General features: G+C 43.6%; 1 non-coding gene across 1 annotated transcript; it reads right to left on the bottom strand.

The window, feature by feature from the left end:
• Positions 1 to 13,180: 13,180 nt before the first annotated feature.
• Positions 13,181 to 13,286, bottom strand: LOC145561121 (small nucleolar RNA R71). Its single transcript, XR_014093701.1, has one exon. It is a non-coding gene; the product is annotated as a small nucleolar RNA R71 (small nucleolar RNA).
• Positions 13,287 to 17,771: the final 4,485 nt, after the last annotated feature.

Raw genomic sequence — 17,771 nt, 5'->3', positions numbered from 1 at the left:
ACAATAGAACAACATTAATATTAAAACCAATTTAATCACAATTCCAACAACATAAAATCGTTAGAAAAATAATAAAAATAAAAGGAGCATGACTCTTACTTTGATTCTGTTTGTTTGCAACTACAAAATAATAAACGAGTTAGTAACTTCAAGGAAGTAATAAAACAATAATTAAATTAAATTAAATAAAGTAGAGTTGATTTGGGGCCAAACCCTCAAACAATTCTACCTTTCACGCCTTGGCTTAAGGATAGAACCACGAGTAAAGTATGGACTCCTTTGAGCACTTGACGAAGGAATTTTGAAGTAGAAAAGGGTAGGCTAGTGTTTAGTTTAAAGCATAGAAGAGAGAAAAATAAATCAGAGAATTACTCGGTGCCCCGTACATCAGAAATGAGGGGTTATTTATAGGGAAAATGTGCTGAGGGAGCACACGGAACCCTAAAATGATAAAAAAACCCTACAAAAGTATCCCGTGACACGGCAAACTGTACCGTGACACGGGAAGACCCATCGTCAGACGGTACACTTTCCCGTGTCGCGGTACATTTTTGGTGTGACGCGGGAAATTTTCAGAAAACGGGATAGAAAACGCGTTAAGGGTTTACGCGGAAAAGACACGGAATGTCCCGTGTCACGGCAGACTTCCCATGTCACGGGAAATCCCACCGTCAGACGGGAAGGATTCCCGTGACACGGTAGGTACCTGCCGTGGCGCGGGAAATTCCAGCCCGTTTTTCTGTCTAAATACATTTTTAACCCTAATCTCATACGGCATTTTAAGTGCCGATTGATAATTTCGGGCTTTTTCTGACTTATTATTATTTGGGCTAAAATAAGAAAATAATTAAATAAAAATAAATAAAAGGTTTGGGCCAAAAATAAATAATAAAACAATAAAATAAAAAGGTTTGGGCTAAAATTAAATAATAAGTTTGGGCTGAAATTAAAACTATACTTTTACCAAACATCAAGGCTAATCCATGGACTGTTCAAAAATACGAATTTAATCAAATACGATTTTTTAAGCACTCTCGTGATTAAATACTGAACCCGACCAATAGTGGCGGTGAAAGGTTGTTCATCATCGGGTTTGGTTTTGGGGAGACATTTTTAGGTGTCTACAATGTGAAATGCTGGAGGTGGATCCCAGCTTTGAGGCATTCGCCCACATGCACTATCTCAGTCGAGCGCCTGCCAAGGGCGGCGAAGGCTGGTACACCTTGTCCACCTGTAAGGGGTACATGATGGCAGTCGGCAAAGAGAACAAATGGAAGGACTGGAGAACAAAGTTCTACATTGTCCATTCCTCTGAAAGCCGGCTGAACCAAAAATACAATCGGTGGAACAAGGATATTCCCCTCCTGGCTGGCAAGAGTGCCTTGCCCCCTCTCCCTAGGCGGGCCCAGGAGGAAATTTTTGACCGGGGTCTGTTTAAAGTGTCCGTTCGGACAAACGAGCATGGGGAGAAAATAGTCGTCCCCCAGAGCTACATTCCCCTTTACAAGTGGATAGAAGATGGGGTGTTCTTGGCCGCTTGTGGTCTAAGCTCTGAGATGCCGAGAAGTAGTCGGCCGTCTGTTTTTAAGCAAACTTTAAATTGTTTTCCGTGTGCGTCTATAAAGCCTAACTCCTTCTTTTTGGTGCAGACAAAGCAATGGAAAAACTCTCGGCAACAAAGAAGCCGGCTGCCGTCTCCGCAGCTAAGTACCGCACCAACGTCCTCAACAGGGCGAGTGACGAGCAGAAAGCAGCCGGGACTCCCAAGGTAGCTGTTTATGATACTTGGTATATATTTTCAATAGAGGTTAAATTTTGCCCGCCTGCTTTTCTGACGCCTTTCTTTTTGTTCATGCAGAGCGTTTCCACCAGGCCTTCTCCCTCTAAGAAATCCCAACCCAAAATTCAAAAAACAGGGGCGGGTGATGTGAGTGCATCCGGCAAGAACCGGAAGCACATCGCTCACAAACCCAAGAAAGGGGACGGCTCTACTCTCGAAGCTGACAGGGAGGTCAGCAAACCGGATGCCACTCAGGCATCAAAGGGTGGCTTTAAGCAACCCAGCACTGCTGTCGGCTCAGCAGGAGAGAAGAGGCGTCATGGGAAGGAGAAGGAGGAGGAGGCTCAGCCGGACGGTATAAGCCGCATCTTTATTGAATTTCGATACTTAATATTGCTTCTTGGAACTTGACTAACATTTAATTTTGCAGCTCCTGTGCAAATGTCGACCGTCGTCCAGATGGCCAAGGAGATGCTACGGGCGCTTGATCCAGAGGACAAGGCGTCCGTAAGAGGAGTCGACACCCTTAACTTGGATGCCATCTTGAAGAACCTCTGCGAGGTAAAAAAGTTAGCCAAATTTTCCTCAATATTCAGCACATATCCGACTGGTTTTGACCATCCGACTCTTTCTTATTTCCAGGCCATGCTGCGCGTCCAAGGGCTAAGACGGCCAATCCAGGAAAAATCGAAAGAGGTAATAGCCGCTAAAGCTCGAGCCGAGACCGCCTTAGACCAAGCTCAATTTGAAATTGCTCAAAATGAGCTTCTGACCCTTGATATGATGTATTCCAAGGCGGACGCCAACCTGCAGGTGAAGAAGGACCTGGAGTCGGCCCGCTCCAAAATCAATGACCTTAAGGCCGAAGTTAAAGGCCTTAAGGAAAAGCTTGAGCCTCTTCAAGAGGCCAAGAAAGAGGCCGAGAGGGCCAAGGAGCGGGTTGGCCGCCTGGAGGGGCGCCTGGCGAACCAAGAGCAGTAGCTGAAGGATAAGTTCCAGTCCCGGGCCGAGGAGGAGAAACAAGCCCTTGTCAAACAAATGATGGAAGACTACGAATCCATCATGCGGGCGACATGGGAGGCAGTACAGCCAGGTGCTGATTTTGGCATCTGGAAATCTAAGTTTGATCAGGCAAACGAGGATTACAATGCTGAAATCCTTCGCTAGGATGAAGAGGAGGATGCTGATGGTGAAGAGGCCGACTCCTCTTCAAGCTCCTCCGGGGATGAAGACGGGGAAGAGGAGAATGATGAAAATGAAGGGCAGCCGACAACTGATAATGCGGCTGCCAATGCTGATAATCCCTCTGCCCCTTAAAGCTTTTTGGTAGTTATTTCTGCGGCCGAATGGCCATTCATTTCATCTTCCGTCTTGCGTGCCGAGTATCCATGTATCTTTACCGACCGAGGGGTCGGGTAATTTGACAATTTTTCTGGCGTGGTCAGCAAACAATCTTACCCAATCGTCTGGTGACGATTGGATTTTTTAATATAAATTCATTCTGCCGTTTGGCTGAAGTTATTCATATTGTTGTTCTTTAAATTTTTTAGTTGCATGTTTTTTGGCCAAGTATTATAACCTGTATAGCATGCGAATGTTCTTGCCTCTGGACGAATGTCGAGTGGTTTCGGTTGAGTGGATTGATTGACTTAGAAATTATTGATACTTAGAAGAGTATACATGGTTTCTAAGTCAATCAATCACTATGGTGATTGCCCCAAACCACGCGACAGACGGCCATCCGGAGCTAATGAATAATTGTTTTCATTCGGCCATTGGCTTAAACGAAATACAAGATTTTTGACTTAGCAAATTTGCTAAAAAGAAATTCCTCGCCTGTTTTGTTCCAAGAACTAAAAGCAGGCGCTACCGGCCTAAAGCCTTGACGAGATAAGATGCTAAGTTTTACCTTAGTCTTAATTTTACTTTAGAATAATCCGCATGTCTTGCCCCAAGAGCAAAGAACAAGCGCATTCGACCCACAAGTCTCTTTTTTAATCTGCTAAGTATTTTAGCTCGTTTTCTTGGTAAGTAATAGTCCGCCTATCCTGTGTTTGGGCAAAAACAGGCGTATCTGGCCAATGGCCTCATTAGTTTTGTAATCAGTAAAATTTTCCGCCTGTCTTGCACTAGAGCAAAAACAGGCGCATCCGGCGTAATGCCTCAATAGCCTCTACTTATGAAACAGCGACTCTTTTCCGACTGTGCTAGAACAGTTAGAAAATTCTGGCCTTTAAGATTTCACTTTCGATTAAACCAAACGACTGCGAATGCTGCCTTAGCATTCGGTAGGGCCGCTTGGTGAATTTGTAGAGCAATGTGCCACCCAAATGGGAGATGCTTCTCCTCGACGAATTCGCCCGAATGGACATCGTCGGTTATCTGACTCATGTTGGAGCAGACGGTCATACTCATGTTGGAGCAGACTGTGACCATTCGGCCTCTATGTGTTTTTCCTAATATCAGGCCATTGGCCTCAAAATGATTTTATCTGGCCTTAGGCCTTTTAAATATTTAAGCAAATATTCGTTTAAGTGTTGGCGTAAATTTAAAGAGTTTCGTAGAAACGACTGCTTTAAAGCAGACGGCTTCTTCAGAGGGATTGGGACGTCTGCTGTTGGGACAGACGCTATCCAAATGCATTGGCCGTCTGTATTTTGTACAGGCGCCACTAATGATAAGAAAAGACAAGCTGGAAATGATGGCATATTCTCATTAAACAAATTTTTAAATGACAAAATTTGAGGTATTTACATTCGTACTTAGAAGTAGTACTTTTTCAAGTTGTCTACATTCCAAGTCCTAGGCAGCTTCCTGCCGTCTGGTTCTTCCAGGCGGTAGGTGCCGTCTCTTACTTCCTCATATATTTGGTAAGGGCCTTCCCAATTTGGGGTTAACTTTCCCTGCTCATTCGCCCTACCGACTGCCTCCATTTTTCGTAGCACAAAGTCCCCCACTTTGAGAGGACGCATGTGTACTCTCTTGTTGTAAGCCCGTGTCATTCTCAGACGGTAAATCTCATGGCGCAAGGCGGCATTGCCCCTGCGCTCTGGAAGTGAGTCCAATGCCAGCCGCATGGCCTCCCAGTTAGCTTCTTCGTCATATAACATGACTCGAAGAGTCGGCTCATAGTGTTCGATGGGTAGGACAACTTCTGCACCATACACCATGAGGAACGGGGTTTCTTCAGTCGCCCCTTTAGCGGTCGTTTTGATGGACTAGAGGACGTGTGGTAATTCATCCGCCCAAAGACCACCAGCCCGTTCAATTTTCTTTTTAATCCCGTCTGAGATTAACTTGTTGAAGGCTTCAACCTGGCCGTTTGCTTGGGGCCGGCCGACTGATGCAAAGAAGCTTGAGACCCCTTGTTCTCCCAGCCAAGTCTTGAGTTGAGGCGTCTCAAATTGAGGACCATTGTCAAAAACCATAGACATGGGCACCCCGAAGCGAGTGATAATATTCCTCCAAATGAAGGAAATAACGTCTTTAGTCTTGATGTTTTTGATCGCCTCCGCCTCTACCCACTTGGTAAAGTAATCCACAGCTACCAATATGTAGCGCTTGCCGCCTGGGGCCGCGGTGTAAGGCCCAAGTATGTCCATGCCCCATTTCGCAAAGGGAATTGGGCTGTGGATGGCCGTCAGGTCTGTGGCCGGACGATGGATGAGCTTGCCAAACTTTTGACACTTGTCACATTTTTTTACCATTTCCATAGCGTCCGACTCCAGAGTTGGCCAGAAGTAGAGCCGCCTAGCCTTGGTAGCTAAAGACCTGCCGCCTATATGGGAGGCGCAGAAACCCGCATGCAAATCTTCGAGAACCTCTCTCCCCTTTTCTGGGGTAACACACTTCAATAGGGGTTTCAAGAAACCAGTTTTGAAGAGTTCTCCTTGTCTCAGCTCGAAGTTTGCCGCTTTCTTTTTCAGAGCAGCCGCCTCCTGAGGTGAATCAGGGAGCGTGCCGTCTACAAGATAAGCCCGGATGCTGTCCATCCAGGTAGAGCTTCGGTCGAGAATTCCAATGGGGTCTTCATTAGAAATACTTCTCTTTTCCATGACCTCCCAGAAGACCGACCGAGGCGTTTCACAAGAGGCGGATGACGCTAGTTTTGACAGAGCATCCAACTGATTATTTGAAGACCTGGGCACCTGAGTTAACTGAAATTCCTCAAGTGTACCAACTTCACTTTTGACCGCCTGCAAATATTTTATCATGGCCGGATGAGTGGCCTCGTACATCCCATTAACCTGGAGTACGACTAATTGAGAATCAGAGCAGGCGACTATTTTCCTCGCCCCTGCCGCCTTGCAGTACCGAATGCCGGCCAGCAGGGCCTCATACTCGGCCTCATTGTTAGAGACCTGAAACTTGAACCGTAGTGCGTATTCGTACTTATCTCCCTCGGGAGATTGACAGATAATCCCTGCACCACAGCCGTTCACAATGGAGCTCCCATCCACATACACATTCCAAACCTGGTCTGTATTGTCCGGCACAACCGGCCTTGTCATTTCGATAATAAAGTCGGCGAATGCTTGCCCCTTTATTGCCTTCCTTGGTTCGTAAGTGATTTCTAATCCTTGCATTTCGATAACCCATTTAAGCATTCGTCCAGAAGACTCCAAGGTTGTGAGTGGCCGTTTGATTGGTTGGTCAGTATAGACTTCCACCGCATGCGCCAAGAAGTAGGGTTTTAGCTTCTTGATGGCCATGTGAAGGGCAAGGCCGAATTTCTCAACCATGGGGTACCGAAGCTCCGCGTTTCTCTAAACATGGCTAATGAAATACACCGGGAGCTGGATGCCGTCTCTTTCAGCTAAGAGAACGGCACTGAGGGCATGATCAGAGACGACTAAGTACATGAAGAGCTTCTCTTTGGGCAAAGGGCTGACAAGCCTTGGCAAAGAGTGCAAATGAGTTTTCAGCTTTTGAAAGGCCGCCTCTGCATCATCCCCCCATTCAAAGTTGGTCTTCTTTTTTATTGCCTGGAAGAAGTAGAGACACTTGTTGCCTGACCGACTGAGGAATCTCCCCAAGGCCGCCAGACAACCTGTTAGTTTTTGCACTTCCTTCACAGTACGGGGCGACTGCATGTCGATTACCGCCTGTATTTTCTCAGGGTTGGCCTCTATTCCCCTTTGGTCAATCAAAAATCCGAGAAACTTCCCAAACTCAACACCAAAGACACACTTTTTTGGGTTTAGCATGACCTTGTGACGCCTGAGTGTGGCGAATGTTTCTCGGAGATCAGCAAGGTGATCCGCCTGTTGTTTGGATTTAACTATCATGTCATCAATGTACGCCTCTACATTCCGTCCGATTTGATTAATGCAAACCGTATTAATCATTCGTTGGAAAGTAGCAGGCGCATTCTTCAAACCAAACGGCATCACCGTATAACAGAACAACCCCTGATCAGTGACAAATGCCGTCTTTTCTTGATCTTTTTTCCACAGGGGAATCTGATGAAAACCTGAATAGGCGTCCATAAAACTCATCAAGGCATGTTCGGCTGTTGAGTCGACCAGACTGTCGATCTTAGGCAATGGATAACTATCCTTTGGACATGCCTTGTTGAGGTCTGTGTAGTCAACACACATCCGCCAAGTTCCATTCGGCTTTTTTACTAACACAACGTTAGCTACCCACTCAGGGAAATTGCACGGCCGAATGAACTTGGCATCAAGAAGCTTTTTTACTTCGGCGGCTGCCGCCTGACTTCATTCCTCGCCGTGGTTTCTTTTCTTTTGCCGGATGGGCTTATTTTTAGGATCCACGGCGAGTTTGTAGACAGCGAGATCCGGGCTGATGCCTGGCATCTCCTCCACTTCAAAGGCAAAGAAGTCTTTGAATTCTCTGAGTAGCTGGTGAAGGCTTTCACCCAGCTTTGCAAATGCAACCGTCCCCACCTTAACCGTCCGTTCTGGACGGCTGTCGTCCAGAGGGATATCGATGTGTTCACCAGCAGGCTGGGGACGGAGATCATCCGACCGTTCCCCGGTCAGTGATTGCTATTGTTTTTCTTTTTTGACCACCACCAGCTGATCAGTCTTTCTTTTCTTTCCGGCTGGTGGGGCCGACTGTTCTTCCTCGACATCGTCGAGGTCGATTGTTTGCTTGCCCCGACCAGATGCTACGGCCGCGGGCTTGACGTCCGAGAGGTAACACTCTCGAGCCGTCTTTTGGTCCCCATTAAGGGAACCGACTGTTCCATCATCCTTCTCATACTTAAGTAGCATGAGTGCAGGGATGATGACGGCCTTACACTCATTAAGAGTGAGACGGCCAAAGATGAGGTTGTAAGCTGTGAGCTCTTCAACCACTAGGAAACGGATGGTCATGTGCCGACCGTCTCCCCTGCTTTCCAGGCGGACAGGTAAGTCAATGCGTCCGACTGGGTGCACAAGTCCTCCCCCAAACCCAACAAGGGTGTGGGAGACCTCCATCATGCTATCCGGTTTGTACTTGAGATTGGATAAGCATTTGAGACTGATGAGGTCAGAGGAGCTTCCTGTGTCAATCAGAATTCGACCAACCAGCTTGTTGGCGACCTTGCATTCAATGACAACAGGGTCATCATGCGGCCGGCGGACTTTGCCTTTGTCCTGCTCGGTGATGACAACTTTAGGGAAGGCGGATGTGCCTGCCACATCCCCTTCTTCAACAGAGTTGACCATCTTCCTCAGATGGTCCTTGGTGCCCCGAATGGTCGGGCCACCACAGGCAAAGCCGCCTGCTATGGTGTATACCAGTTCTTCATTAGTTTCGGCACTCACAGCAGGCTGGGGAGTCTTTTTCTTGGACTGCCCTTGATTTTCCTTTGAAGTCACTTTGGACTTCACATAGGACTTCAGTTGTCCTTCGTCGGCCAGACGGTCGAGCTCCCGCTTGAGACTGAAGCAGTCGTTCGTGTCATGGCCAACATCCTCATGGAAATGGCAATGCTTGCTCTTGTTTCGATTTTCAGCGGAACCTTTCATAGGAGTCGACTTTTCAAGAGTCAGCCGATCCTTAATTTCCAAGAGGATGGAGCAGTAGTCCTTGTGGAATTTGTACCTTGGGACGTACGGTTTCCACTCTTTTTTCTTCTTCTGGGCCGGTTGATCAGAGTTATCAATGGCCCAGAATTGTTTTTTCTTTTTGCTCTCTTCTGCCTTAGGAGCCGGCTGAGCAGGCCGACTCTCTTTCTGCCGGTCGGACTTCTTATGGTCTGACTGCTTATTGGAGGAGCAGAGTTCGGTCGCCTGTATATAGGCTTCCGCCCCTCGCAAGGCTCCTTGCAGAGTAAAGATTTGTTTGCGGACGAGTTCGTACTTAAAAGTAGACCCGTCCTTCAGACCCTTAAAGAAGTATGTGAAAGCGACCTCATCAGACAGCCCATGAATCTGGATTCGGACCAGATTGAACCGCCTGACATAGGAACGCAAGCCTTCTCTATCTCCCTGCTGTACATTGCCCAAGTCAAGACTTGTCTTTTTGGCAGGGATGTTCATAGAGAAGTTTGAAGCAAACAAGAACGCAAGCGTCTTGAAGCTATTTATGCAACCAGCCGGCAGATTGCCAAACCACTGCTGGGCTATCCAACCCCTGTAGATACATGAGGTGGGTGTATGCTAGCAGGTGGTCTTCTGGGTTGGAGGTCCCGTCATAGGCTCCAACCAGAACATTTTTTACTTTAGCCGGCTGTACGGCTTCAGTTATTTCCCTGGAGAAAGCAGAGGGTTGATCCCAAAGGTGTTGCAGCCTAAGCTGCCAGTCCATCGGCTGATAGTCGTATGCCGCCTGTCCTCCAAAGAGGGCAGGCTGCATGTAAGGTAAAACCGGCGCCTGGTACAATGGTTGTGCCATGTACTGGGCCGACTGAATCATATGAGGACTAGACTGAACCCGCGGGCTGCTTGCTGGAGTCTCATGTACAGACTGGGAACACCTCACAGAGGTATTCCGAAAGCTATCATGATAGGTCGACGTTGAGGCCGACTCTGATAGCTGGGTCCTCTTCTGCTCAATGTATTGCCGAGCATCAGAGAATGTTTTCTTGCTACCATCCGGTTGTATGTGCCGGATGGCTTTTCTTGTGCCCGTTTTTGGGAAACGGAGCCGGGTAAGGTCAAATTGGGGCCGGGCCTTCTTCGTAGGGGCAGGATGAGGAGTCGGCTGACGGCCCCTAACCGACTTCTGTTTGCCAGCTTGGGCTGGCTTCTTGGCCGACTGCTCCTTTCTAGGAGTAGGCGACTTCTTTGAGGCGAGTTGTTTGATTTCACCCCTGAGACTGCCCAGGAGTCTCATTAGTTCATATCGAGTGACGGGAGTCGATCCTGCCGCCAGGGAAGGATCACCCGGCCGCCCCGAGGACTTCTTTGGTTGACTAGCAGTTTTGCTTGGCCTTGCCTAGTCAGGGTGACGCTCCCGCTTTTCCTTACTGCGGATGCGTTTATAGATGAGGGATCCATTTGGATCCACATAGGTTTCGACGTCAGCGTCGTCACCTGAGTCATGGTCCGTCTGGACCACTATGTCTTCTGGAGGCCGATTAGCCTCTGGATTCGGTACAAGTGCTTGTGAAGCCATTTCAGAGGTACTCTCCCCACAGACGGCGCCAAATGTTTCGGGGGTTTTTGTCCCTTGGGAGAGTTACAACACTGAGACTGGATTCAGCAAAGGACGCATGTACCTGCAAAGCAAACGAACCGCCGGATGGTCGGTGATCCGCCTCCAAAGATTAAGTTAGTAAGCGTTCGGTAATAAAACGTGCGGAAGTTAAGTTATCTACTCGGATTCCAAGCTCAGGTAAAGTGCTGTCTGTTCTTGAAAATGACAACTCTGTAATACGTGAAGTATTGTCTCGTATTGCGTGTATATTCTCTGTCTTGTCATAAATGTAAGAATGTCCCTATTTATAGGGTCCTTTTGGAAAGTGTGCCCTCCCTAGGATCTGGTGACCTAAGAATTAGGTCACGCCGCAAAACAGCGCCTCAGGATTTGGGCCCTTGAAGGCCGCCATTCCAAAGGCAATGCCTGAGTGACACGTGTCACTGAGCCCAAAAGGCCTCTGGGCACCTTTTGGGTGCCACGCGTCGCCGCCTGAATGGTTCATGCTGGATCATCAGTCTGTTTAGGGCAGAAGAATGTCCGCCCTCCACGTGTCATTATCTCATAGGTCCAAATGGCACCTTTACTGAAGACACGTGGCGTTTTCTGATTGGGCCACTTGGCCGGGTAAAAATACCCAAATAAAAAAAAATCTCTTATTTATAAATTCATTACTATCCTCTTTGTTTGTCACGTTGATGTTTCTTACTTTATTCATGTTGATGTTTCTTTGTTTGATTCATGTTGATATTACATACTCATGTCTTACGTAAATTTTGATCTTAGTTATTATAATTGCTTAGTAGTGACTTTGCATGCATATTATTAACTAGATTCACAAAAAGATGCAGCCTTTTATACTTATTATTTTTCTTACTTTTACATACTTTTTGTGTTTCTTTCCGTTTTCGAACCCATGATCTCTTATAGATATTAGGGCTCTCGGACCACTATGGCTTGCATTCCCAGTGTGATAACCTTTTACAATTATAAATAAATATATTTGGACCATAATTTTTGTCAGTATATTAGATTGTTATATGATATTTTTACAGTTGTACATAATAGTAACGGATAAACCTACCTCTATAAAAGGCAGATTTTTCCCCCGATTTCACCACAAATCCCTTATCCCTTCATATTTTTTATCCAAAAAATTACCTAAAATTTTATCACCCCCTTTCTTCTCCGATATGTTCCCTGACGACGGCAATCAAAACACCCAAAACACCCACAACTTCACTTTTGAGGAAGATTTAATGAAGATAAAACAATATTTCCTTCTAATTACGGCGCTTGTAATTTTATTAGTAGCAATATTAATTTATGTCATTATGTATAAGTAAAACTCACTTATTTTGTCGTTTTAGTGTATTAAAAGCTTGTTTTTGTTTTATTATGTTTGTTTGTTGTTATTAATCATCATTGTATAATGTTACCGTTTTCATTATAATTATTGTTACTACTGTTATTGTTGTCGCTTTGCTATTTTTTTTTTAACTAACATGATTAATTTTTGCCTAATCATATAATTACTTATAATAATAAACCAAGGGGGAGAAAAGACTATATTATTTATGGTTTATTATTATTAAATTTAATTATCACGTGTTTTATTAACTTAATTATAAATATGGAAGAACTAAACATGTGAGTTGTACATATAATTTGTTATTATAAACTAATTATCACGTAATTTGTTGTAGCTAAAATGGGAGACCTTATGAAAAGACAGTTCAACATCTTAGATTTATGTGGAAAGAAATTTCTAGAATGGAAAGTGGATGCAATGATGAATTTGAAAGCTCAAGGCTTGAAGCATACCATTAAAGAAAATAAAAGTTCCTCTGGTCAAACAACTGATGCTACCTCTTCTGCAATGACGGTTGTAAAACCTATCACTGAACAAGATAAGGCAAAAGCCTTAGTGTTGTTAAGGCATCATTTACATGAAGGCCTTAAAACTGAGTACATGATGGTTGTAGATCCTAAAGAATTATGGGATTGCCTTAACATAGTTCCTACTCATTCCTTTGGGTTCGACCCTTCACTTACCGCATACTTGTATAAGGTTTGTTAAGTGTTTATAAATTTAGTTTGACCAAGGGAGAATTAGATGACGACCTAGTTTTCCACTTGTGAAAATGGCGCCGTTTGCCGGGGAATGACATTGGTGCTTTGTTATAGTTGTTGAGTCTATTTCATTCTAAAAAAAAAGAAAAAGATTTTTCTCTTTTAGGCTACGCTTGTAGCCGTGCTACTAATAATTTCCTTTGAGTTGTATGCATAGAGCACGTGGTCATTCACTAGTGCCATTTGATCCGGAGATTGAGAGGACTATTACAAGATTAAGGGTTGCTAGGCGATCTTTGAGCTCTAGCATTTCAAGTGAGGAAGAAACACAACAAGAAGAACAAGCAAGAATGGGAGAGAATTCGAGAGTGACATTGAAATAATTGGGGATTCCCGGTGCATATAGATTTTAGAGTGGAATTGCTCCACCTACAACACCGGCAAATGATTTTGAAATTAGGCCGGCTATGATCACTTTGATATAAAGGCGACAATTTAGTGGAGCCAAGCATGAGAGCCCGCTAAATCATCTCAAGGAATTTGAAAAATATTGCAACACTATCAAGGTGAATGGAGTTTCTTAAGAATTCATCCGCCTCAAGCTCTTTCCCTTTTCTCTCATTGGGCGTGCTTTGGAATGGCTAGACAAGGAGGTTAAGCCGAATTCTCTAACGACATGGGACGAGGTTACAAAAGAATTTCTATCTCGTTTCTATACACAAAAGAAAACGGCGGAGGCAAGAGCTTTGATTCAAGGTTTCAAACAAAAGCCAAGTGAGAGCCTCTATGAAGCGTGGAAGAGATATAAGGAGTACCAAAGGGAGTATCCTCACCACGGAATTCCAACCTATCAAATTATTCAAATTTTCTATGGAGGCCTAAGTCCCCAAGGCAAGTCATGCCTTGATGGGGGAGCCGGAGGTCCCATCATGAATAGGACGGAAGAAGAAGTGGTAGAAATCATTTAGGATGTTGTGAGGTACTATAGAGATTGGCAAGATGGTGAGAGAGAATCAACTAGCAAGAGTAGCTCTTCGGTGTACTCGGTTGATTATTCAAATGCAATCAACAATCTCTCCTCACAAATGACAAATTTGGGGAAGGAAGTGAATGCAATCAAGGAAAAATTGGAGAGCTCTTCTTCCCAAGCTCCAAGTCTTCCCTCCCAATTTAAGGGGAGAGGTACTCCTTCTAACTCTCATCCCCCTCCTTCTTCTAGTAACATGCCTAGTGGTTGTTTGTTTTGTGATGTGTGTGGTTCATATGATCATGATGCTAGTAATTTCCCTCATGCTTTTCCGGATAGGAATGATGATTTTGATAACAATGAGAGTGAACATGTGAACTATGTGTCAAACAATAATAATGTGCAAAGGTTTGATAATCAAAGGGGTCAATGGAATAGGAATTACCAAAACCATGGTAATTTTGACAACTATAACCAAGGTGGTGGTTATAGGAACCAAGGGAACCAAGGTTCTCGAGGTAACTATAACAATCAAGGTTATAGTGGCCAAAATCAAAACCAAAATTATGGTAATAAAAACCAAGGTTATGGAAATCATAATCAAGGTGGTGGTAACCATAATCAAGGTTATGGTCAAAATCAAAATAGGGGTAATTGGAACAATCAAGGGAGAGGCAATTTTCAAAATAATGCTCAAAGAGGCCCTCTTCCCGCTCTAAAGACTCAATTTGATAATTCCTATTCACAATCCTCTTCCTATAGGACTAATTTAGAGGAAATCATTGAAAAATCAAACAAAGTTTTTTAGCACTTACATGGCCGTAAGTGACAAGAAATTCAATGAGGTGATGAGTCATAATAAGATTCTTGAAAACCAAATTTCTCAACTTGCCAATGCTTTGAAAGACCATTCTAGTCCTTATTCCTTACTTTCCCAAGGCTTAGATCCCAAAAGACCCGTGAATGCTATTGTTACAAGGAGTGGTAAGGTTCATTCTTGAGGAGAGTTTTCCTAGGAAGAGTGAAACTAAGGAGGTCTTGGTAGAGGATGAGAGAAATGGTGCATCTTTGAGTGAGGTTGTGATTGAGACACCTAGAGAGGTGAGAGTAGAGAAAGAAATTGTGAAACTCAAACTTCCATATCCATAAAAATTCATGAGACATAAGTTGGATGAACAATTTGGAAGATTTATTGACATGCTTAAGAAACTTCATCTTTCTCTACCATTTACCAAAGTTGTTACCCAAATGCCCAATTATGAAAAATTCCTCAAAGACATTTTGAGTGGTAGGAGGACTTGTGATGTGGTGGAGACGACCAACTTGACCGAGAATTGTAGTGCAATTATAATGAACAAGATGCCACCCAAGTTGAAAGATCCCGGAAAGTTATCCCTTATGCCATTAACAAGATGCAAATTGATAATGCCTTATGTGACTTAAAAGCTAATGTTAGCTTAATTCCATATTCGGTTTATCAAAGACTTGAGTTAGGGGAACTTATGCCTTCCAAAATTACCTTGCAATTGGCCGATAGGTCAGTTAAGATTCCTAAAGGGAAGCTGGAGGATGTTCCTTTAAGAGTAGGGAAGTGTAATTCCGGTAGATTTTGTGGTTATTGAAATGAATGAAGATGATACCATTCCCATTATTCTTGGTAGACCTTTTCTTGCTACATCGGGTGCCATGATTGATGTTAAGAATGCAAAAATTTCACTGAAGGTAGGAGAAGAGGTCATTGAATTTGATTTGAATGAAAGCATGAAGTATCCATGCTCTTCTTTGGAAAATTGCATGTTGATTGATTCTCTTAATCTTGTTGTATCTTCCATGCATGAGCACTTGCTCACTTCTAATTATTCTCTTGAGAATGTCTTATTGAACATGGATAAGATAGGTGCTCCTATCAAGGAAATGGCAATGTTTGAGGATTTGCTAAATGGAAGCATTGAGGAAGTGGATGATCATATATGCATGAATATTTCAAGCCAAGAGGCTTTGCAAGTTACCACTTCAAAGGAAGGTAAAGGTGTATCTATGGTTGAGCTCAAACCTCTTCCATCATACCTTAGCATCAAGGAATCAAGATGGAGCGGTCCCAATTTGGCTAAGAGTGTTTTTCCAAATGGTTTTGTAGAAGTCTCAATGAAATATTCTCCTTCTCCGTTCAAGGCCAATGACAATCGTCTAATGAAGTATTTCGACGATGATTTTGTTGGTTTTGTTCACTCATTGGTTCTCCGACAACCACCTTGAATAGGTGGTAATCGTCGAGCTAACGACGTTAACCAAAAGCGCTACCCGGGAGGTAACCCAGTTTTCTAACCTTTTTCTTTTGATTTTATAGTTTTCTATATTTTTTCCTTTGAGAAATTTTCTTATTTCTCTTTATTTTTGTTTGTTATCTTGATCCTAGGTACCATGAGATTGGATCGAAGAAAATTTCCAACAATTTTGGTATCACTTCAAGATTTCATGAGGTTTGGTTAAGCTTAGAGGAAGGGGTTCGTTGGGGTTATATGTTATCGTGTTTGCATCCCCATCGATTTTTATTCATGTTCAAACATATTTTGGATTGTTTCTTATGAAAATTTTTAGTACTTGATCATGAGATTCGATAGGGACGGTGAGAATGCAAGCACTAAAGCATCATTAAGGGTGTTTTTCTTTAACCTTTTGCTAAATTATTGCCGGATTTCAAACAAATTTGATCACCCTATGGTGCGCACACATACCTCACCCGCGCGCACGCACCATAGGAGTTGGAGCTTTTGGAGAAATTTTTAGCATTTGGTAATATATTTTAGAGCCCTCCCGAGTTGCATGTGGTGCGCACGCACCAGGCTGCGCACACGCACCACAGAGACTACCCGCGGGCGCGGGTGTCTGCATCTTAAAAATCCCCAAATTTGACAAGGAACTCCCCGCGGGCTGGTCGCGGGCTACCTGCAAGCGCGAAGATTTTGGGAGCGGGCGCGACCTTCTGGTGCGTGCACTCCATGGGCTTGCGCGCACGCACCAGCTGCCAGCCCTTATAACCCCAAAACGTACCCTATTCTTTTATTTCTCTATTTTTCCTTCCTAAAACCCCATACCCTCTCTTGCAAAATCAAACCTATTTCACCTCTTTTGTTATTATTTCAACATCAATTACTATTATCACATCAAGTTTTCAAATTTAAAACCCAAAAAATTCAAATTTAAATTAAAAAAAAAAAAAAAAAAAAAAAAAAAAGAGAGAGAGCAAAAATTATAAAAAAAAAAAAAAAGAAAGAGCTCAAAAGTGAGAAATCTCAAGCATAATAATACAAAGATTCAAAAGCAAGGTTGCACACCTTGGGGGCTTATCTAGGGTCCTGAGCCTTTATCCCTTTTCTTCTTCAACCTTTAGCCTAACCACGTTACAACCCTTCAAAAGACCTTTTTGAGGTACACACACTTGTGCGAGGTTCGGCTAGAGCTACGTTCGGCCTAATTCCTAACAAATACGTAGGGAACCTCACATCAAGGTGCGACCGTAACAAAAATTCATTCATATTTACATCATATATAGGGATCCCCTATGCTCATCCTTATCTACTTAGAGCTAGACTTGGTGGCTTGATCCCTACATCATTAGCTTACCTAGCCTAAGAGTTACCATTATTTGACTCTTCTTAAAATTTATTTTTCCACACACTTAGCCCTTGCCGCCTAACTTTAGCGTCACTTTCACACACATCACAAATACATGACCAAATATACTTCCCTTAGGAACCCTTTGTCATGAAATATTAACACAACGCTGAAGTATGCCTTGTCATATCAACATCAATCATCATTACATCATAAAGTATGAAGTACTTAGCCTCCGCGCCTAAGTAACCTAAATACTTTCATTACCAAGTCAATTAGGATAGTCTAAGATGTTACAATAATCCTTGTACTGTGAGAGATAACATTAACAAATTAAGCTCATTCCACATGCACCTTTAAAAACTTCGCTTCTTTCTTTTTTCGCGTCTTTCTTTTTCTGGAGAAATTCGGTACTCTCCACAAAAATGACGGAAATTTTTGTTTTTCTATATTTTGAGTCATGTACATATCGAGCTTCATGAGTCAACACTATGCGCACACGAGTCACACGAAGTGAGTCATCATTAAGTCAAGTTTATACCTTAAGTCATGTGTGTCAAAACACTTTGAGTCGAGTCATGACAAGTCATGTGTGCTAAAAATACATTAAGTCTTAAATGAGCCTTTAAACAACCCTAAGATAATTGCAAAGATGAGCAAAGTCCTATAGTCCAAAATATAAATGCAGATACATTCCAAAGAGCAAACGAGTAAGAATATTCCCAGATTTTTTCAAAAAATCGC

Source organism: Chenopodium album, chromosome 9 (assembly GCF_948465745.1).
Source record: "Chenopodium album chromosome 9, dcCheAlbu1.1, whole genome shotgun sequence".
Lineage (NCBI taxonomy): Eukaryota > Viridiplantae > Streptophyta > Magnoliopsida > Caryophyllales > Amaranthaceae > Chenopodium > Chenopodium album.
The sequence above is the reverse complement of the archived record's forward strand: the minus strand, read 5'-3'. Positions and strand labels throughout refer to the sequence as shown.